Source organism: Sus scrofa, chromosome 2 (assembly GCF_000003025.6).
Source record: "Sus scrofa isolate TJ Tabasco breed Duroc chromosome 2, Sscrofa11.1, whole genome shotgun sequence".
Classification (NCBI taxonomy): Eukaryota; Metazoa; Chordata; class Mammalia; order Artiodactyla; family Suidae; genus Sus; species Sus scrofa.
The window spans coordinates 138,809,913-138,835,561 of NC_010444.4; the positions used below are offsets into that span (position 1 = coordinate 138,809,913).

At 40.0% G+C, this 25,649-nt stretch overlaps 1 long non-coding RNA gene across 3 annotated transcripts in view; it reads left to right on the forward strand.

Annotated features, from left to right (window-relative positions):
• Nucleotides 1–21,525, forward strand: part of LOC110259494 — a 62,221-nt gene extending 40,696 nt beyond the window's left edge. Inside the window, exons 7-10 of one of the 3 annotated variants that reach the window (XR_002341927.1) lie at nt 17,595–17,988; nt 18,508–19,082; nt 19,860–19,902; nt 21,330–21,525. This is a non-coding gene — a long non-coding RNA (uncharacterized LOC110259494). Of the gene's footprint in view, nt 1–17,594; nt 19,083–19,859; nt 19,903–21,329 lie in introns of all 3 variants that reach the window. The other 2 variants (XR_002341925.1, XR_002341926.1) reach the window with 2 other exon arrangements.

Genomic DNA, 25,649 nt, shown 5'->3' on the forward strand with positions numbered 1-25,649 from the left:
TTGAAGACTTCCACACATACCCAGGTCACAAGTTTGTCCAGCAGGGTGTTGTCTCAGTAGCACACACACTTGCTACCTGATGGAGGGGGAGGGAGGGGAGGGATCGGGAGCTTGGGCTTATCAGACACAACTTAGAATAGATTTACAAGGAGATCCTGCTGAGTAGCATTGAGAACTTTGTCTAGATACTCATGTTGCAACAGAAGAAAGGGTGGGGGAAAAATGTAATTGTAATGTATACATGTAAGGATAACCTGACCCCCTTCCTGTACAGTGGGAAAATAAAAAAAATATATTAAAAAAAAAAAAACGGATTTGGGTGAATCTTCTACTGCTTCCCTACTCTCTGGCACTTTATTTTTTAAATATATTTTGCAGATTATATTCCATTATAGGTAATTATACATAAATTAGCTATAATTTCCTGTGCTAGTCAGTAGAGCCTTTTTGCTTATCTGTGTTAGGTATAATAGTAGTTTGTAACCGCATACTCCTAATTGTCCCTCTTCCCCTCCCTTTTCCCTTTGATAACCAAAAATGTGTCTTTCTATGACTGTAAGTCTTTTTCTGTTTTCTGTATAGCTTAATTTGTATTATTTTTTGGATTCCATGTATAAACTATATCATATAGTATTTATCTTTGACTGTTTGACTAAGCATATATATTCTCTAGTCTATCCACAGTGCTGCAAAAGACACATGTACCCGTATGTTCATTGCAGCACTGTTCATAATAGCCAAGACATAGAAACAACCTAAATGTCCATTGCCAGATGAATGGATTAAGAAGATATGGTATATATATACAATGGAGTACTACTCAGCCATAAAAAGAACAAAATAATGCTGTTTGCAGCAACATGAATAGAACTAGAGACTTTCATACTAAATGAAGTAAGACAGAAGAGAAAGACAAGTACCATATGATATCACTTGTATCTGGAATCTAATATATGGCATCAATAAACTCTTCCACAGAAAAGAAAATCATGGACATGGAGAACAGACTTGTGGTTGCCGAGGGGGAGGGAGTGGGATGGACTGGGAATTTGTGGTTAATAGATGCAAACTTTTGCATTTGGAGTGGATAAGCAGTGAGATCCTGCTGTCTAGCACAGGGAGCTATATGTCGTCACTTGTGATAGAGCATGATGGAGGATGATGTGAGAAAGAGTGTATATATCTATGTGTGACTGGGTCACCTTGCTGTATAGTAGAAAATTGACAGAACACTGTAAACCAGCTATAATGGAAAAAATAAAAATCATTTTAAAAAAAACTCATGAAGGTGCATGTAGATTTTTGAATTATGGTTTTTCCAGATATATGCCAATGAGTGGCCTTGCTGGATCATATGGTAGATCTATTTTTAGTTTTTTTTTTTTTTTTTTAATTTTAGGGCTGTACGCATGGCATATGGAGTTTCTCAGGCTGGGGTCAAACTGGAGATGTAGCTGCCAGCCTACATCACAGCCATAGCAATGCCAGATCTGAGTCGTGTCTGTGACCTACACCACAGCTCATGAGCAAGGCCAGTGATCACACCCACATCCTCATGGATACTAGTCAGGTTCATTTACCACTGAGCCATGATGAGAACTCCCCTATTTTTAGTTTTTTAAGGAACCCCCATACTGTCCTCCATAATATAAATTGGTTATACAAATGTACATTCCCACCAACAGTGTAGGAGGTTCCCTTTTCCCTCACACCCTCTCCAGCATTTATTGTTTATAGACTTTTTGATGATGACCATTCTGACTGGTGTGAGGTGTTTTCATTTACTTTTCTCTAATAGTTAGTGTTTTTGAGCATCTTTTCATGTGTTTTTTGGCTACTTGTATGTCTTCTTTGGAGAAAAGACTTTTGAGATCTTCTTTCCATTGTTTGGTTTTTTTGATATCTAGCTGAATGAAAAGTTTGTTTATTTTAGAGATTAATCCCTTGTTGGTCTCTTCATATACAAACATGTTCTCGCATTCTGTGGGTTGTGTTTTCATTCTGTTTATGGTTTCCTTTGCTGTGCAAAAGCTTTTAATTAGGTGCCATTTGTTTATTCTTGTTTTTATTTTACTACTCCGGGAAGTGGATCCAAAAATACACATTGCTTCGATTTATGTCAAAGAGAGTTCTACCTCTTTTCCACTAAGAGTTTTATAATATCCAGTCTTACCTTTAGGTCTTTAATTCATTTTCAGTTTATTTTTATGTATGATTTTAGAGAATGTTCTAATTTCATTCTTGAACAAATAGCTGTCCAGTTTTCCTGGTGCCACTTATTGAAGAGACTGTCTTTTCTCCATTGTGTATTCTTGCCTCCTTAGACATGCATTAATTGACCATAAGTGGTGGGTTTATTTCTGGGCTTTCTATCTTTGATATCCATTGATTAATATTTTTGTTTTTGAGCTGTAACATACTGTTTCATGATTGTAGCTGTGCAATATAGCCTGAAGTCAGGGAGCCTGATTGTTCCAGCTCCATTTTCCTTTCTCAGGATTGTTTAGGCTCTTTGGGGTCTTTCATGTTTCCATACCAATTAAAAAATTTTTTGTTCTATTTCTGTGAAAAATACCATTGGTAATTTGATAGGGATTGCCTTGAATCTGTAAATTCCCTTGGGTAATATGGTCCTTTTGAGAACATTGATTCTTCCAGTCCAAGGACATAGTATATATTTTCATCTGTTTCTGTCACCTTCAGTTTATTTCATTAGCATCTTACAGTTTTCAGAGTATAGGTCTTTTGCCTCCTTAAGTAGAGTTATTGATGGGTGTTTTATTATTTTTGATGCAGTAGTAAATGGAATTGCCTTTAATTTCTCTTTGGTCACTGTTACTGTATAGAAATGTAATAGATTTCTGTGTATTAATTTTATATCCTGCAACTTTACCAAATTCATTGATGAGCAGTAGTATTTTCTAGTAGTATTTTTTGGATATTCTCTGTGTAGTATCATATCATGTACAAACAGTGAGAGTTTTACTTCTTTTCCAAATTGAATTCTTTTTATTTCTTTTTCTTCTCTGATTGCTGTGGCTAGGACTTCCAAAAGTATGTTGAATGAAAATGGTGAGAGTGGACATACTTTTCAGCTTTTCACCATTGAGTATGATGTTAATTGTGAGTTTATCATATATGGACTTTATTATGTTGAGGTGGTTTCCCTCTGTGCCCACTTTCTAGAGAGTTTTTACCATAAATGGGCCTTGAAATTTGCCAAAAGCTTTTTCTGCATGTATTGAGCTGATGATGTGGTTTTTATTTTTCAGTTTGTTGGTGTGGTGTGTCACACTGTTTGATTTGCAGATTTTGAAAGTTTTTTGCATCACTGAGATAAGTCCCACTTAATCATGGTGTATAATACTTTTAATGTATTCTTGGATTGTTTTGATAGTGATTTGTTGAGGACTTTTTCATCTATGGTCATCAATGATATTGGCCTGTAATTTTTGTGTGTGTGGTATCTTTGTCTGGTTTTGATATCAGAGTAATGATGGTGGTCTCACAGAATGAGCTTGGAGAATTTCTTCCTCTGCAAATTTTTGGAAGAGTTTCAGAAGGATAGTGTTAACTCGTTTCCTTTGATAGAATTTGCTCCTGGTCCTGGACTTTTGTTTGTTGTAAGATTTTAAATCACAGTTTCAACTTAAGTACTTCTGACTGGCCTCTTCATATTTTCTATTTCATTTGTTAATTCTTACAAGATTGTACATTTCTAAGTATTGGTCCATTTTTTCTGGTTGTCCATTTTATTGACATATAGTTGCTGGTAATAGTCTCTTTTGATCCATTATTTTTCATATATATATATATATATGTATCCATTATTTTTCCCATATAGGATATTACAAATTATTGAGTAGATTCCCCTGTCATACAGTAGATTCTTTTTAATTATCTATTTTATACAGTAGTGCGTATATGTTATTACCATGCTCTCAATTCTTCCCTCTCTCCATGATTTCCTCTATAGTAACCCTAAGTCTGGTTTTGAAATCTGGGTTTGTTTCTGTTTTATAAACAAGTTCTTTTGTGTCATTTTTATTAGATTTCACATGTTAAGTGATATCATATATTTGTCTTTGTCTGACTTACTTCACTCAGTATAATAATCTCTGGGTCCATTAATGTTGCTGCAAATGGCATTATTTCATTCTTTTATGGCTGAGTAATATTCCATTTTATATATCCATATATATATCTATATCTATATATCACATCTTCTTTATCCATTCTGCTGTGATGGACATTTAGGTTTCTCAAATGTCTTGGCTATTATAAATAGTGCTACAATAAACATTGGGCACTGTGTTCTTTTTGATTTATGTATCTTTTCAAATTACAGTTTTCTCCAAATATGTGCCTAGGAATAGGATTGCTGGATCATATGGTAGATCTTTTTTTAGTTTTTTAAGACATTTCCACATTGTCCTCCGTAGTGGTTGTACCAGCTTATATTTCCAACAATGTAGGAGTGTTCCCTTTTCACGACACCCTGTCTAGCACTTATCATTTGTAGACTTTTTGTGGATGGCCATTGACCAGTGGGGGGTGATACCTCATTGTAGTTTTGACTTGCATTTCTCTAATAATTAGTTATGTCGAAAAGTTCCCATTGTTGCTGAGCAGTAATGAACCCAAGTAGTATAGTATCCATGAGGACATGGGTTTGATCCCTGGCCTCGCTTAGTGGGTTAAGGATCCAGTGTTGTTGTGAGCTGCAGTGTAGTCGAGGCACCTCAGATCTGGCATTGCTGTGGCTATTGTGCAGGCCAACACCTGAAGCTCTGATTCAACCCCTAGCCTGGAACTTCCATATGCCACCCCCCCAAAAAAAACCCAAAAAATAGTTAATAATGTGAGCATTTTTTCATGTGTTTTTTGGCAATCACTGTATCTTCTTTGGAGAAGTGTCTGTTTAGGTCTTCTGCCCATTTTTTATTGAGTTGTTTGTTTTTTATCATAAAGCTGCATGAGATGTTTATACATTTTGGGAATTAATCCCTTGTTGGTAGCTTTGTTTGCAGATATTTTCTCCCATTCTGTGGTTGTGTTTTCATTTTGTTTATGGTTTCCATTGCTTTCCAAAAGCTTTTTACTTTAATTAGTCCCATTTGTTCATTTTTGTTTTTGTTTTCATTACTTTAGGAGGTAGATCCAGAAACCTATTGCTGTGATTTATGTCAAAAAGTGTTCCGCCTCTGTTTGCCTCTAGGTGTTTTATAGTTTCTGGCCTTATGTTTAGGTCCCTAATCCACTTTGATTTTTTCCTTTTTTTTTTTTTCTTTTTTGTCATGCCGCAGCATGGGGAAGTTCATGGGCCAGGATTGAACCTGTACCATAACAGTGACCCAAGCTACTGCTGCAGTGACAACACTGGATCCTTAATCCAATATGCCACAAGGGAATTCATTGAGTTGGATTTTTTTTTTTTTTTGATGTGTGTGACATACCTCTTGTGTTGGAAAGTGTTCTAATTTCATTCTTTTACATGTAGTGGTCCAGTTTTCCCAGTGCCACTTGTTGAAGAGACTGTTTTTCTTCCATTGTATATTCTTCCCTCCTTTGTCATATATTACTTGACCATAGGTGCCTGGGTTTATTTCTGGGCTTCCTATCCTGTTCCACTGACCTATACTTCTATTTTATGACCTATACATACTGTTTTGATGACTGTACCTTTGTGGTATAATCTGAAGTCAAGGAGCCTGATTCCTCCATTTCTATTTTTCTTTTTTCAGATTTTTTTGGCTATTTAGGGTCTTTTGTATTTCAGCACAAATTTTAAAATATTTTGTTCTAGTAATGTGAAGAATGTCATTAGTAATTTGTTAGGGATCTTAGATCATTTGTACTATCATTACTCTGAATTCTTTATCAGGTAGCTTGCTTATCACGACTTAATTGTTCTTCTGGGGTCTTGTCTTATTCCTTCCTCTGAAACATATTTCTCTGCTTTCTCATGTTTTCTAACTTCCTGTGTTTGTGGTATCCATTCTTCAGTTTGCAGGATTGGAGTTCCTTTTGCTTCTTGTGTCTGCCTCCCGGTGGCTAAGGTTGGTCCATTGGCTTGTACAGTCCTGAAGGACTGGTGTCTGCCCACTAGTGGGTGGAGCTGGGCCTTGTCCCTCTGGTGAGCAGAGCCTTGTCAAGCAGTATGTTTAGAGGTGGCTCTGGGCTCAGGAAAACTTTAGGCAGCCTGTGTGCTGATGGGATGGCAGCCTGTGTGCTATGTTCCTACCCTGTTGGTTGTTCAGCCTGATGTGTCCCAGCACTGGAGCCTTCAGGCTGTTGGGTGGAACCAGGTCTCACTGCCAAAATTGTGACCTCTGGAAGATCTCACACTGATGAGTATTCCCTGGCATCTCTGCCACCAGTGGCTTTGGCCCCACAGTGAGTCACAGTTGACCTCCATCTCTCCAGAAGACCCTCAGGGGTGGGCAGGTAGGTCTGATCCAGGCTGTTATGAAGTCCCTGCTTTGCTCTGGGTCCCCAGTGGATGTGAGACCTGTGGGTACCCGCCAAGAGTGGAGTCTCCATTTCCCCCAGTCCTGTGGCGCTCCTGCACTCAAGCCCCACTTGACCCATTGGCCTTCTAAGCCAAATACTTTGGGGATTCCTCCTCATAATGACAGACCACAGGCTGGGGGAAGCCTGATATGGGGCCAGAACTCACTCCTATGTGAGAATCTATGCAATATAATTGTTTTCCAATTTGTGGGTTGCCCACCTGGCAGGTATGGGATTTAATTATATCACAAAAGCACCCATGCTATCATCTTGCTATGGGTTATTTTTTGTCTTTGGCTGTGGCATATCTTTTTTGGTGGGTTCCAGTCTTTTTTTTTAGTTGATTAGCAGATAGGTATTCAGCTAGGTGTTTTCATGAGAGCCCTTCTTCTCACTCTCTTTTCTCCTCTATTTATGCATTTTTTCTGTGTTGTTTAATCACCTATTCATTGCCTATAGATTGCTTTCATCTCAGAAACTTAACTATCTATTTTTGACTGATTCATCTTTGTAGTCTCTAGTTCCTTGTTACAGTGATTTGCATTTATATTGATAATTTTGATTAATTGAGTTAGCATTTTTGCTACCACTTTTTGAACTCAGGGACTGGTAGACTGGAGAGCTTTGTTTCATTATTTATTCTTTTAGGGGATTTCTGTCACTCTTTTAATTGAGAATAGTTCCTTTGCTTTTTCATTTTTTAACTTCTCTCTGTTTGTAAATATAGTAGAAGTAGTTATCTACTGTGGTGTTGTAGTGGTGCTTCCATGTGGGACCATACTGGAACAGACTGTGTGTCCAGTGTTTTAGATGAGAGTGCTGATTTTGACTTGGGTGCCAGCCACAGCTTTCATCAGGGTGTTCTAGCTACTGTTGCCTTGTTAGGGGTGTGGTTGGTGTTGGAGGATCTAAAGCCTGTGCAGGGTGTGAGCAGGACCTCCTCTCTGCTCTGTGGCTGTTGCTGCCCTCTCAGGGGAAAGATCTGCTTCATGGCTGTTGGAGGAGAAGCCCTGAGGTTGGGCTTGATTGTATTCTTTTCCACTTGAGTACATACCCTGGCCCAAAGGAGGGCCGGCTGAAGCACATCAGGCCTGTGCAATCACAGAAGACCCAAGAACCACCTGTGCAGGCATCCAAGGCCCCACTTAGATAGAGCCCAAGATCATGTCTTTCCCTGTTGGTTGCCTCTGTTCTAGCACAAGGCTGTGGCATGGAGTGGGCAGGGCTGTAACATTTACTAGGTTGGGTTGGGGGTTGGGGCATTGTGCCTGCAGGAACTGGGGTGTCTATTGTCAGAGATCTCAGCTGCCTCTGGGCCTGTCTCCTTCCAGGCCCTGTCTGCCCCAGATCCAGCACCAAGCTGTGGCATGGAGTGGGCAGGGCTAGAGATCTGACTCTGCTGAGAAATGGACCAGGCATGCTAGATGGAGTATCTTCTGTGGTGACACTTGAGTAAGCACTGACAATGGCCACTGCAGCCCCACCAGGACCACACTCCAAGCCCCCAGGCTGTCCCTGCAAAGCTATACCAAAGTCTTTTCTGAGGGCTCAGCTAGCCCAGATCACATGCCAAGCTGAAGTATGGACTAGACGGGGCTGGGGTGTCTTCCTCTTTCCTGTTGGGAAGTGCAGTGGCCTGGCAGTCACCAGTGCAAGATTCTCTGCACCCTGATAGTTGGCAAGTGAGGACGTACACACTCGTCACAAGGAGAGTCTAGTCTTCACTAGCCCTTCTGTCTGTCCTGGTGTCATGGGGACAGCACTGCTTGAACAGGGACCCTTCATCCACTGCACAGCTCTTCCAGGGCCCTTATACTCAAGAGCAAGTGGTAAAATGGATCTTTTTCTCAAAATCAGGGGCAGGTCAGTCTTTTATTTGAGTCCTGAGAGCTCCCAAAGCCAAGGGAGATGGAGGAGGTTGCCAGTGCCCTGTGCCCCCAGAGGAAGAGGAGGGGCCAGCTTGTGCTCACTGGGTCCAGTCCTGCCTCCTAGGGCCCAGAGGCAGAGGGGCAGATGTAAGCCCAAAGGGATGGGGGTTTGGAGAAGGGGGAGGTTCTTTCAGCAGCCAAGGGGTCTTTTCTCTTCCATGTAGGACCCCAGGACTGGGACACCACACCCAGTCTGTGGCTCAACCCCCTCCTCTCAGATCCCTCCTGGGGATGCAGTCCTGACTTTATGCTTTTATTGCACCTTACCTACTTATGTAGAACTCTTCTTGCAGCTTTGGTTGTGTAAGAGTTCTTCTGCAAGTTTCCAGTTCATTTTCTGTGAGAATTGCTCCACATGTGGATGTATTTTTGATATGTTTGTGAGGACAAGTGAGTGCCATGTCCTTCTACTCTGCCATTTTTTTTTTTTTTCGGTCTTTTCAGGGTCACACCTACAGCATATGGAAGATCCCTGGCTAGGGATTGAATTGGAGCTGCAGCTGCTGGCCTACACCACAGCCACAGCAAGGCCAGATCTGAGCCACATCTCACGGCAACACCAGATCCTTAACCCACTGAGCAGGGCCAGGGATCAAAGCCACATCCCCATGGATTCTAGCCGGGTTTGTTACCACTGAGCCACAATGGGAACTCCCTGCCCTTTTTTGTCTTTAGGTAGGATGATCTGCAGGACCTCAGGAGGTGCTCTGTCTCATTGGGGCCTAATGGTCCGGTTGGAAAAGAGTCACTATTTAGGAGATCCTCTCTGCAAAAGAGCTGGGCTAGAGGACCAAGAAACACTAAGGGATGAATAGGACCCTCTGGTGTCTCGAGTGGAGGGAGGAGTCACTCCCCAATATAGAGCCAGGCTGACTGGGTTCTGGGCTGGTTTCTCCATGTACTAGTTTCATGATTTGGGGCAAGTTTTGTAACTCATTGCCACTGTTTCCTCATCCTTAGAGTGGAGATGGTGACATCTCTCTTAGAACTCTGTGAAAATAAACAGAGGTCTATACCCCAGCAGAGCTTCATGGTCCAAAGAAGGCACCAAACATTTCTTCTTTTCTCTGTTCCTTGGCATCCTTCCCATCTTGAAAGGATAAATTCCATCAGCATATCCTGGTACTCAGTTTCATGGCCATGGGATTTTTGCTTTATTGATGATTTTTGTCTGAGTACCAGGGAGAGAAAGATGACATATTCCAAGGCTTTAGTCAAAACCATATGGTTTTGTGCAGTCCTTTTTCCAGAAAAACAGACACTGGAGTCAGGAAAGCTGGGCTGTCATGGATGCTCCCAATGCTCCCAGTTTCTCTGTGGCTAGAAGTGAGCACACCTAAAAGTCTCATATAGCAACAAGATAACCTAATTTTAAGACTAGAACAACATAATAGAGCTAGAAGTAATGCTAACTATAAGAAAGAGTGTATCATTATTATTCCATATACACATTCACTGGATGGGTTTATGGCTTAATTCTTATTTACATTGTGGTTGTGAAATAGGAATATGAATATCACAATTAGCATGGTTCTTATGTGATGAGTATTATTTAAAAACAAGGCACGAAGTGAACTCTATTATTTTTTTCTAAATACTCAGAGTCCTATGGAGGCCTTTTCCCTAACTGTGGGAGATGAAGTAGCAGGGGCCCAGGTGTATTAATTTCCCAGGTTCCCTTAGCTAATCACAAGAACATTCTGTCTAGTACATTTAGTAAACAGTTTGTACTCTGATTTGAATTCTGAAATTAAAGGTTGTTGAGGGGAGAAAGTACCTGAAAACAGCTTCTCACCGTTTATCCAGGTCACCATTACTGAGCCCTAGGTTACTAAAAACTGTCATTTCCTTCCCTATTTTGGAACAGTGATTGTCCATATGAACAGCCAGTGTTTGCTCATCTTGAAACATTGCTTATTAAGGCCGGAGAGCCAGCCAGTAGGTCTTAGGAAGATTTTCAACCATCTAGGTTGAAGTTAAAAGCTGCAGTGGCTAAAATAGAGTTAACAAGAAAATTCAGTTCAGAAAATACTGTATTCACGGATATTCTTGGTGACTCAACGTTTTGGTATATTTTGCATTAAAAAGGAAGACCCTGCGGGGTGAAGTGCTGCCTGGCATAATAGTGTGGGCAGAACGCAGCTTTGTTTTCACTCCGTTGTGTGGTGGTTTAGGGCAACTCTGGAACCTCTCTGAAGCTGCGAGTGCCAGCCTGGAAAATTAAGGATTAAATTGGAGACCCTCTGAAACCCTGTGGTTCCAGGTTACCCTCCTTGAGCCAAATCATCCACCAGGTCCTGCAGGTAAAGCCAAAGTCACCAGCCGGGAGCTATTTTCAAGAAGCCCAGGTGTGATCGTCTCTATCCTTCTCCCAAATTGTCTACCTTTCCCAATACCTGCTCAGCAAAGCTAGTTGTGAGAGTAACATTGAAAGCCTTCTATCTCTGAGCATAGAGATAAAGAAGAAAGAAAGGGATTGTCTCTGCCCCCGGAATCTGTAGGTTAGCAATAAGTCCCTTTCATCATTGTACTTTCTAGCAATTTGTGCTGAGCCAACAGCTTCGCAGAGTGATGAGAAGTTTTAAACAGACCTGACCTCTCGCTTCTAGGGACCTCCAGAGTCAATGTCAGTGAGGGAGTCTGAGTCGTAGAAGCTGGAGCAGAGACTCGGTAGCTGATTGCCAGGGCCGTATCCCCCTCCGCAGAACACAGCTGCACTAAGTATCCCAGCCCTCCTTGTAGGTAATGTGACTTGACCATTGAATTCTGTCCTACGGAATACAGGTAGAAAATACATTTTACACCCTGACCCATGAAAGCTCCTTACCTGAGCCTTAAGTCTCTCTTCTCTTTCTCTCTCCCTTTCTCCCTCTCCCTCCCTCTCCCTCTCTCTCCATCCCTCAGCTGGGTACCAATGCCCAGGGCAGCTTGGAAAGAAGTTACACATTGCAAGATGGTGGTCTGTAGCCTGGGTTCCTAAACAAATGTCTCCACCTCAGATTGGACTTTGCAGGAGTAAACTTTTGTATTGAAGTGCAGAAAATTTGGAGTTTATTTGTTACAGCAGCTAGCTGCATATAATAAATGCTCGCTTACATTTTTTTAAAAAAAGGATATTGGCATTATTGATTACCCACAGCATACAGTTAAATGGCACCTTTTAAGGTTTCACCTAATGAAGTCAGTAACCGGTATGATTCTGAGGTCTTAATGAATGAATATTGATAAACCTTTGGCTACATAAACAATGGATTTATAAATCATTAGATAAATAGAGAAATAAACAGCCCTGCTGGGGTCGATAAGATGGCAAAAATGTCTTCTTCCCTGTGCCTTCCTAGCTCTGCCTGGAATAGCTTAGCGCCATCACTGGTCTACTCCTGGAGAAGTGAGACATAAGATGTAATGCAGTCAGCGGACTCTCCGAGGGAGGCAGTTAACAAAGAGACTGGCTAGTAGACGGAGGGAAATGCAGAAATGCCATTAAAGGGAGTGCAGAAGTGCCATTACAGTAGAAGCCAGGGCATCACTGCTTCTTGGAACTGGGAAGGAAAGAGAGGCCATGTGCCCGTTTCTCCATCCTGTTACAGTTTTCAAACACTTAAAAGCAGTAACTCTCTTATAATGTAGAATGAATATGGGTCACAGATTCTAAACTGAAGTAATGAGAGAGCTAGCATGATGGTAAAGCTGGTTTAAAGAGCATTTTGAATAACAGAGGGTTAGATGGTCTAACAGAAAAGGCATTCTGAAATAAATTTGCTGTTAGGCGCAGAGCCAGAGTATCCTATAGTCAGTAAAACAGAACCTCTAGGGTTATTTTTTTCACCTGAGTGAAATCTCCATGTTACATGTAACTTCATTGGGTCTCACCCCGTAATAGCAGAGCCAAATACAGGCATATTCCCCATGCTAGATAATTAACCCTCAGATAAGGCTGTGAAAGGATTCTCAAGAATAACATAGAGGAGATATGCTGCCCCCTCTTTGCCTTATTTCCAAATTTTAAAAGATTTTTCCGAATATTCCCCCTATTTTGATCATAAATAATATGCAAAGATTATTGTTGATCACAAAAAAGGCTGGTCTCATCATGTTTTACACTATTGTGTGTGTGTGTGTGTGTTTAGGGCTGCACCCATGGCAGATGGAGGTTCGCAGGCTAGGGGTAGAATTGGAGCTGCACCTGCCAGCCACAGCCACAGCCACAGTAATGCCAGATCGTTAACCAACTGAACAGGGCCAGGGATTGAACCCTCATCCTCATGGATACTTGTCAGGCTCGTTACTGCTGAGCCACAGTGGGAACTCCTTGCCTGATTATTTGCAAAGGTGCAACACGAGATATTCATTAACCATATAATCCTCCTTAGGCATGTAATATTGAGCCGATACTAAAGCCATAGAATTAACTTCTGTCTGGAAATTTCATTATGAAATCTCGTTAAGGGTGGGCTCTTCCAAAGTCTTGATTGTTTGCTCTTCTATTTTGAGGCTAGAAAGTAGGCCTAGGAAACCCCACCAGACTTCATATGCCATATTATTCAATATTGGTGAATTCTTCTGTCTTGGAAATTCTCCAGTTTTTATTGAGATTACCAGGAGTTCCTGTTGTGGCTCAGCGGTAACAAACCCAGCTAGTATCCATGAGGACTCAGGTTCAGTCCTTGGTCTTGCTCAGTGGGTTAAAGATCCAGCATTGCCATGAGCCGTGGTGTGGGTCACAGACATGGCTTGGATCCCATGCTGCTATGGCTGTGGTGCAGCTCTAATTCAATCCCTAGCCTGGGAACTTCCATATGCTGCAGGTGCAGCCCTAAAGAAAAAAGACCAAAAAAAAAAAAAAAAATCACTTGTGTGCCCGGAAGTACCCTTCCACACCCACTGGGAGATTGGGATCCTGAAAGCCAGAAACATGTCTCTGGCCAGGTGTCCTGAGAAGGCTTTGTAAACGTGGATACCACATGTTAAGTGTCCCTTTTTAAAGGTGAGCTTGTTGGGTTTAATTAAATGAAGTTAATTTTCAACATGACACTCCAGATATGCCCTTGGTTGCAGATCTGAAGTGCCAGCATATATGTGGGTAAACAGGAGACCAAATTCTCATTGAGCATATGCAAACAGCTATATTGCAGTGCAAAGCAAATAAACCCAGTGTAAGTATCAGTTTTTTGAGTTCTGAGATGTCCGAGAGAATCATTAAATCAGTAAAAGGATCATATTTCAGTTTGCCAAGGCCTCGTCTACTAAATTGGAAATAGATTAAAAGGAAAGAAAGAAGATTTCCTCATGTACCTATCAAAAATCGAATATTAAAAAATGATAACATTATTCCATAGTAAATAACCATAATTGTATTTCCCTCATCAGTTAATTCAGTACTATGTAATTAAGTTTATTTCACTGGGTCTTGAGTCAGCAGATGCTTTCCTGAAATTGCTTTTGAACTAACAGAATCCTGGATATTCTAACTAGCCCCCTGATACAGTTGTGTAAGTGATGTTGGCTTTACCCTGTGGAGCGGGTACCCATGAGTCTGGCCCTTGAAACATCAGTAGTTATTGGTGCCTGGTACAGACTTTTTCTCAAGACTCTGAGTCTCTTCTTTGTTGAAGATCTAGACAGACTCTGGCCTGTGGACCTTTGGAAAAAATATCAGAGGAAAGTGGAAGCCACCTGTAGGTGAGACCTTTTATCTGTGGTTCACTTTTTAGAGTAAATAATATCAAAATATAGGAGAATTAAATTCTCCTTGGGGAGATAACACATAACTTTTTCCTGAGAAGTCGATCAGTGTTCCCTCGTGGGCAGGACCATAACACAGACAAGGAGAGCAATGGAAAATCTCTAACACTTCCCACTCTCCCTGTAAAGTGTACACTTTCTGAAACGCTAATAACATTTCACTTATACGTACAAAATGATTTGATTTGATAGATCAGCTTTTGTCATTCAGCCCTTAAAACTGTGCTGAACTAATTAAGACATAGCCAAAACAAACCTAATTGTTTGTAGCATCCTTCTCTTTATAAGATGTGGGTTCCTAGGGACACTTGGGGACATCACGGATATGTTTAGGTGTACAAGAAATGTTATTTTTTCTAAGTTATAGTCCGATTTGGAGATGGCAGAATCAGGAATCACTAGAGGAAATTTGGGCACTTGATTAAGATAGAAATAGGAACTTGGTTACCCATTAATCAAAGTGGCAATACCACATTTTAAATCAAAGAGGAAGGTGACACAGTTTTATGGAACCTTAGTGCCTGAAGAATCAAGGATGTAATAAAGTTAGCACAAAGCACAGAAAATTATTCTGGTAAGAATTTGAATCCTTCTACTTAAAAATGTAAAGGAATAGTTTTTTACTTCCCTTTTAAGAGCAGATTAAATGCTAAGACCAATTTATCCTTTTTAACAGAGAAAAATCAAATTCCAGCTGTATCTTAATATCAGATTTGACAGTAAGAATTCTCTAGCCCCTCTCACCCCTTTTACTAAATTTGCCAAAGAAACCCATCAACATTGAACATATTTCCCCAAAATTTTAGCACACTTCTTTGATTTTCTCAGAATCATTACTTTCAAGTCCTATTAACCAAGGCAAATAAATTTTCATTTCTACACACCCTCTACAACTTTCTGTATCCAAATTTTGTCTTTCATTGTTCTTTTCCACATTCAGGATTCAGTATCCCAGATACTTTACTTTAGGTCCAAACTTAGCCTTTTTTTCCCTTGAGAGAGACATTCCATTGTCTTGCAAGAAGGTAAATTTCCTTACAATCACTCCTGGTATAGTCTTAACCATTCATATTGATCAAAACTTGTAACTCAAGTAACCAAATTCTATTGTAAAGAGAGAACTGAGAGGTAGGTAGGTAGCTGAGAACTACGTATCATATACAAGAACTTAAGCAGACCAAAAAGCTCACAGAACATACAATATGACCCCCCCCATAGCTACCCACATGCCCTTATACCCTTTCCAAGTGGCAAAAAATCCATTAATATGACCCAAAGATAGAGCCACTCTATGCCAAATGAAAATAAGAAGCAGAATTACATATCTTTATATAATAAGACTATACTCTGTAACCAAGATTTCTGTATTCTCTTTTACTTAGAAATTACTCAATATCTAAAAATTATGTATGAATTACTCAATATTAGTCTATGGTTTTGAAGTTAACTAAGAGTGTTGGGAATTACATTCAAACTGACACACCACAATTGTAATTTCTGCTGATATAAAAGGTTTGTCAGAAATATAGTTCAATTTAGTTGTAATTTTTATATTTTTATAATCATAAATATTATGTAGACGTAACTTTAGCTTATCTGATCAGTAAATCAGTCTGAAAAGTTTAGGAAGTTCAGATTAACTAGGCTTTTCTTGAAAAACATGCCAAAACCTTACTTTAAAAAAATCTTCGATTATACCTCATACTGATAAAATCAGAGAAAACATATATAACTATTGTTAAGTTAACATTTTTAAATCTGGCTAATTTGAACAAGAATTCACCTCAATTATTTTATATATTTTTCTTTTTTAGGGCTGCAGCATATGGAGGTTCCAGGCTAGGGGTCTAATTGGAGCCACAGCTGCCAGCCTGTGTCACAGCCACAACAACACAGGATCCAAGCCACATCTGTGACCTACACTGCAGCTCACGGCAAAGCCAGATCCTTAACCTACTGAGTGAGGCCAGGGATCGAACCCGCAACCTAATGGTTGCTAGTTAGATTCGTTTCTGCTGCGAACTCCTTCTTCTTTTTTTTCTTCTTTTTTAATTTTTTAAATTCTTTATAAAGATGCCTTTTCATCAGTTAGCCCATTTAAATGTTAGAAGTTCAGCTTTTTTTATTTTGGGAGAATTCTGGGAATATTATTTATGCAAGTGTTTAAAATGAACCAGTTAATTAATTTAACAGACATTGTATTTTACTTTATTATTGCCCTTCAGGAGAAGGAAAATATTTCATACCCTCATAATGAGAGGTAAGGGCTTTTCTTAATTTCAGGCACACAAACCTGCAGTGAACTTGGAGCTTCAGTTCTAAAACTCAGTCACAGATCTAGAACAGACATAGAAATGCAAAAATTCATTGGTCCAGGGAGTTCTTGTCGTGGCGCAGTGGTTAACGAATCGACTAGGAACCATGAGGTTGCGGGTTTGGTCCCTTGCTCAGTGGGTTATCAGTTGGGCATTGCTATGAGCTGTGGTGTAGGTTGCAGACACGGCTCAGATCCAGTGTTGCTGTGGCTCTGGCGTAGGCCAGTGGCTATAGCTCCGATTGGACTCTTAACCTGGAACCTCCATATGCTGCAGGAGCAGCCCAAGAAATAGCAAAAAGACCAAAAAAAAAAAAAAAAAAAAATTCATTGGTCCAGACCTCAAACGGCTGTTCCAGGAAGCACAAAAACGTGTCTGTTGTCTTGGGCTCACAAATCGCCACATGGGCAAACAGAAAATGCTCACAAACTGCGTTGTCTCTCACCCAACAGAGAATACACCCCCATCATCCCACGAGAAATGATCACCTGATCAGACCATGAAGCTGGAGTCCCAGTCCCTGTAGTCACCAATGGTGATTAATGAACTGGTGATGCGGAAATCAGAATGAGAAGTAAAGTTGGTCAAGGACCAGAAATAAAAAGAAAAACACAGAGCTAGGTTAAAGACAGAGAGCATATGTCAGGGAAGACGAGGTTTTATTACCATTCGGGATCCATTCCAGGAGCTGAAATAGCCTGCCAGGCTCAGCCAGCCCAGGAGGGGCACTTCCTTGCAGCATCACTGAATTGCCCTCATAGGTTAGTCTATTTGGCAATCTCCTCGAGGCCTCCAAAGCTGGCCATTATAAGTATTACAATTTTCAAAACTTAAAAACGTGTAACTGTAGAATGAACAGTGTTAAACATTGGTAAGAGAACCAGTGAGATAGTAAAGCTAGTTAAAATTGCATTTTGAGAAACAGAGGTTATATAGTTTACCCCCAAAGAACTCATTCTTTAAAGTACTGTTGTGCGGTAAGCTGAAAAACGATTCCCCAAGGATATCAATTCTCCAATCCCCAGAACCTGTGACTATGTTACCTTAATGGAAAAAAGGATTTTGAAAAGGCTTTTTTTTTTCTTTTCCCCAGACCTGAAACCACATCCATACCCTAAGCTTTAACTGTGACAATGCCAGATCCTTAATCCACCGTGGCGAGCCAGGGATCGAACCTGTGTCCCAACAAACCTGCATCCCAGTATTCCCAAGACACTGCTGATCTTGTTGTGCTACAGTGGGAACTCCTGAAGAGGCTATTTAGATAAAGGATCTGGAGAGGGAAGATCATCCTGGATTATGTGAATGGGCTCTGTTTAATCACATGAATCTTTAAAAGTGGAAGAGCAGAAGGCAGAAGGGTGTGTTAGAATGATGCTCTGTGAGAAGGACCTGCTGCCACGGGCTTTGAAGGCGGAGGCAGGGGACCATGAGCCAAGAAACACGGCCACCTCCACAAGCGGTGCATGGCCCTCAGCTTACAGTTGGTAAGAACTCAAGGACTGTGGTCCTATGCCTGAAAGGGACTGAATTCTTCCAATAACTAGAATGAGCAGAAAGCATTCTTCCTCAGAGCCTCCAGGAAGGAACACAGCCTACAACTTGATTTTAGTCTGCTGAGAACCGTGCTGAATTCCTGACCTCCAAATCTGCAAAATAATAAGTTTTTTTGTCTTAAGCCACTAAGTTTGTAATAATTTGCTGTGGCAACAGTAGAAAACTAACACCCTGAGATAGAGATAAAATTTGTTAATATCATATAGCCAATAAGACTATACCTTTTGACTTTTTTTCTCCCCAGATAGATGTCTACACGGTGCATTTAACTTTGTAAATGTATGATTTCTTAACTAAGAGTAAACAGCCAAGTCAAACACAAGTGTATTACTCTAGATAATTAAACAATTTTTGAGTGCATATGTTAAACCATGTCCCAGTGGACATTGAAAACACATCCTACATTTTTGCCTTATTTCCAAGTTTAATTGTTTTGTTTTTCTTTGCAGGTGAAACGGGAAATATCATTTCATTTTATAAACAATAAGCTCCATAAGGGCATCACCTTATTTCTCTTGGCTGATGTCATCTTATCACAATACTTGACACATAGCAGGTGCTAAATGAATGTTTGTTGAATGGGTAAAGAAATGCTTGCAACCTCATCACTAATTATTTCCTCCTATGAAATCTGTGATTCACCCACACTGAATTCCTTCAGTTCTTTTAATATAAACCAACCATGTTCTCTCTCACCATGAGATTTGTGCATTTGCTTTTCTTTCTGCCTGGCACCTACACCCCCACTCAGCTTGGCTAACAAGCAGTCATATGTTAGGTCTTAGCTTAGACGTGACCCCCTCTGGGAAGTAGTGTCTTGTCACCTCATCTTCCCACCTGTGACTCTTTCTGCTCTTAGAGCTTCTGTATTTAATGCCATAGCCCTTAATACATTGTATCTGTCTTGTATGAGCCCCCATGGATGGTCTAATGCATCGAACTTTAATAATTTAGCATCAGCTCCAGAGTCAGACTGCATTGATACACATCCTGTCTCCACAACTGACTAGTTGTATTATTTTAGGTAAGTTAGATCTTTTTGTGACTCAATTTTCTCATCTGTAAAATGGGGATAATATTAATATCTCCACTGCATACACTGTGGTGAGAATTAAATGTTAAGGGCTTAGAAGAGAGCCTGGTGTATGGCTAGTACATGGGAAGCCATTGTTTTTTAAATTCCTTGAAATCAGGAGCACAAACTGTTCACTATTGTCCTCTGTTTCTGATGCAGAATGCTTGATACTGAGCAAGTGCTCAAGATCCTTTGGTGACTTGAATAGAATTGTGACCCAGTGAGAAGCATCCTTTTATCAGACCTGAACTGGAGATAAAAGAGCAATGTCTTGAGTGAGATGAGCTACCCAGAGAGGCTCAACACTAAAGCTAGGAGAGTGCTTCTCCCTAAAATGTCTGGAAGGCAAAGTGCTGGCCATGTTGCTCCCTGGAGAAGGCTATGGAGTCGAGCCTTCTGATATATAAGCGTCATCACATCTCAGATGCATCAGCCTAGTCCCAAAACAGACATGGGTTTTAGTAATGGCAGACCTTCCATCCCTACCTCCCCCCACCCCACCCACACCCCCTTCCTCCACCCCATTCCTGTTCTCCCTGGATCGGGAAATTCTCCGGCAGCTTTGAGTCCCATTACATTGACCCCAGGGGATCAGCCCTTGCCGTTTGTTCTGTCTTTTAAATTTTATTGGGGTAGAATTGATTTACAATGTTGTATTAGCTTCAGGCTTATAGCAAAGTGAAGCGGTTCTGCATATACATACATCCATGCTTTCTTCCCATATAGGTTATTACAGAGCGATGGATCAGCCTTTGAATTTCCCTGCAAGGTGAGTTTCCAAGCCCTTGCTCAGGCCCAGGGTGTCCCTTGAGGAATAAAAAAGAGCTTGCTCTGGCTGAGAGAGGGAATGCCAAGCTTTTCCTTGGTTGTTATCAGTGTTGTTAGCTGAGCCATCACACTCTTGGTGATGGACAAACTGAGAACTGTCCCCTTTTAGCCCTTCATCCCAGTGAGGTCTGGAAGAACCTGGCCCAGCCAGGAACAGGCTACAGCCTGTGATGACTTAATCAAACTCACGCTCCTGCAGGCATCGGCATTCAGCCCCCACAGAGTGAAAAGAGAACATAAATTATGAGAAAGGCAGGCACTTTGCAGAAATTACCACGAGCCAGCATGGAATTTGTACATGGACAGAAACTAGGAGCTTTAGTATGAATTTTTAAAAAACTGGTCTTATTACATGCTGAAATGGATATGTGGGCTGCATTCAAATGAGCTGTGAGGAAGCCTCTCCGATGACTGTCCAGTCTTCATGGTTTCCATCTGCTTTTGAATAAGGTTTTATAATCATTATCTTTCTGATTCTTATTTTAATGCTTTTATTTCCCCTAACACTAAGGAACTTGAAAATGAAATAAAACTAAATGGCATCCCCTAAAATAATGATTCTTATTATTTTGCCTTTGAGAAAAGTGAGCCAGGGGAAGGTTACAGAAAATGTCAAAGGTCATATAGCATGAAAGCTACAGAGACCAGACTCCTGGGTTCCTGATTTCTAGAAACACTGCCTTGTCTAATTCTCATTTTATGAGTAGGGTACTGTTTTCCCACCATATACAGCTAAGGAAGCACTCTCTTGAATAAGACTGGATTCTGAGAGTAGATATTTAATGAAAAAGTATAATTTTATGCTCGTGGGCGACTGAGAAAAATTTAGCTGTAAATAAAAGGCATTCAAAAAGCTTAGAATTATTGACAAGGAGAATTCCAAATTCCATGCCCTGGCTGACTTTCTTCCTCTCATCTCTCTAGGATAGTGGTTTGTTGACATTTGAAGTGTTATTTTCCCAGAGGGCAGTTTGCCTGGGCCCATGGCACTGCCAGAAATTGTAAGACCAAGCTGAAAAGGCACAATGAAGTTTCCTCTTTGGCTCCAGGCACCTCCTGGAATAAAAATAGGTTTTTAGCAACATCGGGCTGCAGGTTCAGAGAATAGGTTGGCATCATCCCTTTGAGCAGTACCATCTTGCTGCCATCTCAGGAAAGAATGGGGAGTAGGATTTTTCCAAACCTAATCCCCTTCTCGTACTTCTGTCCTCTGCAGCTTTCCCAGGTGGGTGGGTTGAAGGGGAACAGTGATGCTGTAAGAGGGTCAAAACCACCCCTTGACAAACAAGGAGAAGAATATGATTTGCTAGAGACCCACCTTTCCCAAGCTCTAGCTGTAGTTTCTCAAGCTTCTCCCTCCGCCCACAGGAATGTCCTGCTGCACGGAGCGCTGTCTGCTCTTTTGTCATCTTTGCTGCCTCCCTCCCAACCTTCCTTCCTTGAAAAGGCCCACCTTGGCTTCCATTTCCAAAGAATCTTGAAGCAGCTTGCCGGTGAGTGGTTGAGCTACTTCCTCCCTATCTGGTATGTGGTTTAATGTGTTCTACCTACCAGGTGATGTGGTCCTGCTTTACCAGGGGCTTCTTAAGACAGCTGAGACAACAGCTTCTTTCATTTTTAATTAGTTGCTTTTAAACTAAATGCATGTCTTATTTTAAGAGAGAAATTATGTAAAAGAAGAAAATCATTAAGGTTTTGTACATTATTTTTTACATTAGTTTATAATTTATAAACTAATACATTATACATTAGTACTTTTCCCCTTTGTATTTCAAATAATTATAGTGCTAAAATAATTCGTTTTGAATAAGTCATTTTCCAAAATTAATTGTTGATGTGATTGATTTTCCTGTTTATCCCCCGAAAGCCTCAACCTACCTGAAAGACTTCCCAAAGGACCCTGAAATGTATATGTATACTCTTCTATTTTCTTATTTTTATCTTTATCTCATTTTTCTTGGTTTTACCACAGGCATCTAAGTTAGTTATTTGTTTTTTAAAATCATGTAATCACTAGTATTTAATGTATATATATACACATATATATATATATTTTTTTGTCTTTTTGTCTTTTCTAGGGCCACACCCATGGCATATGGAGTTTCCCAGGCTAGGGGTCTTAGCGGAGCTGTAGCCGCCAGTCTACTCTAGAGCCACAGCAACTCGGGATCTGAGCCGCGCCTGCGACCTACATCACAGCTCACAGCAACACAGGATACTTAACCCACTGAGTGAGCCCAGGGATCGAACCTGCAACCTCATGGTTCCTAGTCGGATTTGTTAATCACTGAGCCATGACAGGAACTCCTATTATTTTATATTGTAGTTTTATTTTTATTGTATAACTGACATACATTATATTGGTTTCAGTTGTACAACATTTAGTATTTGTCTATGTTGCAAAATGATCACCACAATATTGTTAACATCCGTCACCATATATAATACAGAGTTTTTTTCCTGTGATGAGAACTTTTAAAATTGACTGTCTTGACAACTTTAAAATTCGTAATACAGTATTGTTAACAGTCCTTGCTAAGATATGCCTTACCTCCCCATGATTGTTTATTTTATAGCTGGAAGTCTGTACCTGTTTTTAAGATTTTTATTTTTTATATTATAGTTGATTTGCAATATCCTGTCAGTTTCTTCTAAACAGCAAAGTGACCCAGTCATACATATGTACGTTCTTTTTCTCACCTTATCCTCCATCTTGTTCCATCACAAGTGACTAAATATGGTTCCCTGTGCTATACAGCAGGATCTCATTGCTTATCCACTCCAAATGCAGTGGTTTGCACCTACTAACCCCAAACTCCCAGGCCATCCTACTGCCTCCTCCTCCCCCTTGGCAACCGTGAGTCTGTTCTTCGTTTCTGTGAGTTTGTTTCTTTTCTGTAGGTAGTTTCATTTGTATACCTTTTGGCTTCCTTCAACTATTTGGCCACGTCTACCCTCCACCTCTGACAACCTCCAGTTCCTTCTCTCTGTCTAAGAGGGTTTTTATTTTTTCAGATTCCACGTGTAACTGAGATCATGCAGTATTTGTCTTTCTCTGACTTATTTTACCCAGCATAATGCCCTCAAGGTTCATTCTTTTGATCACAAATGGCAAAATTTCATTCTTATTTATGGCTGAATAATACTCCATTGAATAAATATACATCCAGCTCTCTGTATCTGCAGGTTCCTCATCCCTGGATTTAATTAACTATGGATTGAAAATATTCAAGAAGAAATTACAGAGAGTTCCTAAAGGCAATACTCGACTTTTTTGCATGTCAGCAACTATTTCCAAAGCATTTACATTGTGTTAGATGTTATAAGTAATCTAGCATTTATTTAGATTATACAGAGGTTGCACCTAGGTTATATGCAATACAGTTCCATTTTATGTAAGGGATTTGAGCATCTAAGGACCTTGGAATCTGGCAGCAGATCCTGGAACAGATAGCTCATGGATACTGAGGGATCACTGTACATTTTCTGTATCCATTCTTCCCTCCATGGACACTTAGGTTATTTCCACATCTTGGCTGTTGTAAATAATGCTGCGTGGACAAGGGAGTACATACATCTTTTTGAGTTCGTGTTTTCCTTTTCATGTATAAGTACCAATAAGTAGAATTTATGGGTCATATGGTAATTCTGGTTTTTTTTAGGCATCTTTATATTGTTTTCTGCAGTGGCTGCACCAATTTACCTGCCCACCAACAGAGCACAAGTGTTTCTTTCTCTCCACATCCTCTTCTTATCCTTTGATGATAGCCATTCTTGTTGGTGTCAGGTGATATCTCATTGTGGGTTTGATTTGCATTTCTCTAGTAATTAGAGTTGAGTATCCTTTCATGTACGGTTGTCCATATGTATTTCTTCTTTGGAAAAAAGTCTATTCAGGTTCTCTGCCCATTTACTAATTAGGTCGTTTGTGTCCTTGATCTTGAATTGTATGAGTTCTTTATGTATTTGGGATATTACACCCTCATCACATATATGATTTGCAAATACTTTTCACATTCAGTAGGTTGCCTTTTCATTTTATTGATGATTTCCTTTTTCCTGCAGAAATTTCTTAGCATAGCCACACTTGTTTATTTTTGCTTTTGTTTCCTTTGCTTTTGGTGTCAGATTTTTAAAAATCATCACCAAAACACCAGTGTGAGGGAGCTTACTGCCTATGTTTTCTTCTAGGAATTTCATGGCTTCAGGACTCCTATTCACATCTTTAATCCTTTTTTTTTTTTCCTTTTTTTTGGCTGCACCTGCAGAATATGGAAGTTCCCACGTCAAATCGGAGCTGCAACTTCCAGCCTATTCCACAGCCACAGCAATGTGGTATCCAAGATGAATTTGCAACCTATACCATAGCAACACCAAATCCTGAACCCACTGAGCGATGCCAGGAATCAAACCTGCTTCCTCATGGATACTACTCAGGTTTGTTACCACATGTCACAATGGGAACTCCTAATCTATTTTCAATTAAGTTTTGTGTATGGTATAATATAGTGGTCCAGTTCATTCTTTTGTAAATAGCTGTTCAGTTTTCTCAAGTCCATTTATGAAAGTGACTGACCTTTACCCATTGTATATTTTTGGCTCCTTTGTTGCAATTTAATTGGCCATATATGCATGGGTTTATTTCTGGACTCTTTATTTTATTTAGTAGTGTTTTTATTACTATAGCTTTGTAATATAGTTTGAAGCCAGGGAGCATGTTGCTTCCCATTTCGTTCTTTGTTGTCAAGATTGCTTTGGCTACTGGGATCTTTTGTGGTTCCATATACGTTTGGGGTTATTTGTTCTAGTTCTGTGAAAATTTCCATTGGTATTGTGACAGAGGTTGCACTGAATCTGTAGGTTGCTTTGGGTAGTACGGGCGCTTTCACCATATTAGTTCTTCCAGTCCATGAGTACAGAGTATCTTTTCATTTATTTGTGTCTTCTTTAGTGTCTTTCATCATTGTCTTACATTTTCAGTGTAAAGATCTTTTACCTTCTTATTGAAATTTATTCCTAAGTATTTTATTCTTTTTGAAGCAGTTTTCAAGTGTAATTATTTTTCTTTCTGATTGTTCGCTATTAGTCTATAGAAATGAGACAGATTTCTATATATTGATTTTTGTTTCTGGAAATTTATTGAATTCATTTACTAGTTCTAACTTTTTTGGTGATTCTTATGTATTTGTAATATCATGTCATCTATAAATAATGACAGTTTTACCACTTATTTTCCATTGTGGATGCCTTTAGTTTCTTTTGTTGCCTAGCTGCTTTGATAGGACTTCCAGTCCTGTGTTGAATAAAAGTAGTGAGAGTGGGCATCCTTGTCTTGCTCCTGATGTTAGATAAAAAGCTTTCAGCTTTTCACTGTTGATTATGATGTTAGCAATGGGTCTTGTCACATACGGTGTTTGTTATGTTGAGATATGGTCCCTCTATGGCCACTTTATTGAGAGTTTTTATCACAAGTGGATGTTTAATTTTGTCAAATGCCTTTTATGCCTCTGTTGAGACAATTGTATGATATTTAGCCTTCATTTGATTAATATGTGGTATCACATAGATTGGTTTGTGGCTATTGAACCTTTGCATCCCTGGAATAAATCTCACTTGATTGTGATGTATGATTCTGTTATTGTATTATTGAATATGGTTTTCTAATATTTTCTTGAGAGTTTTTGTGAC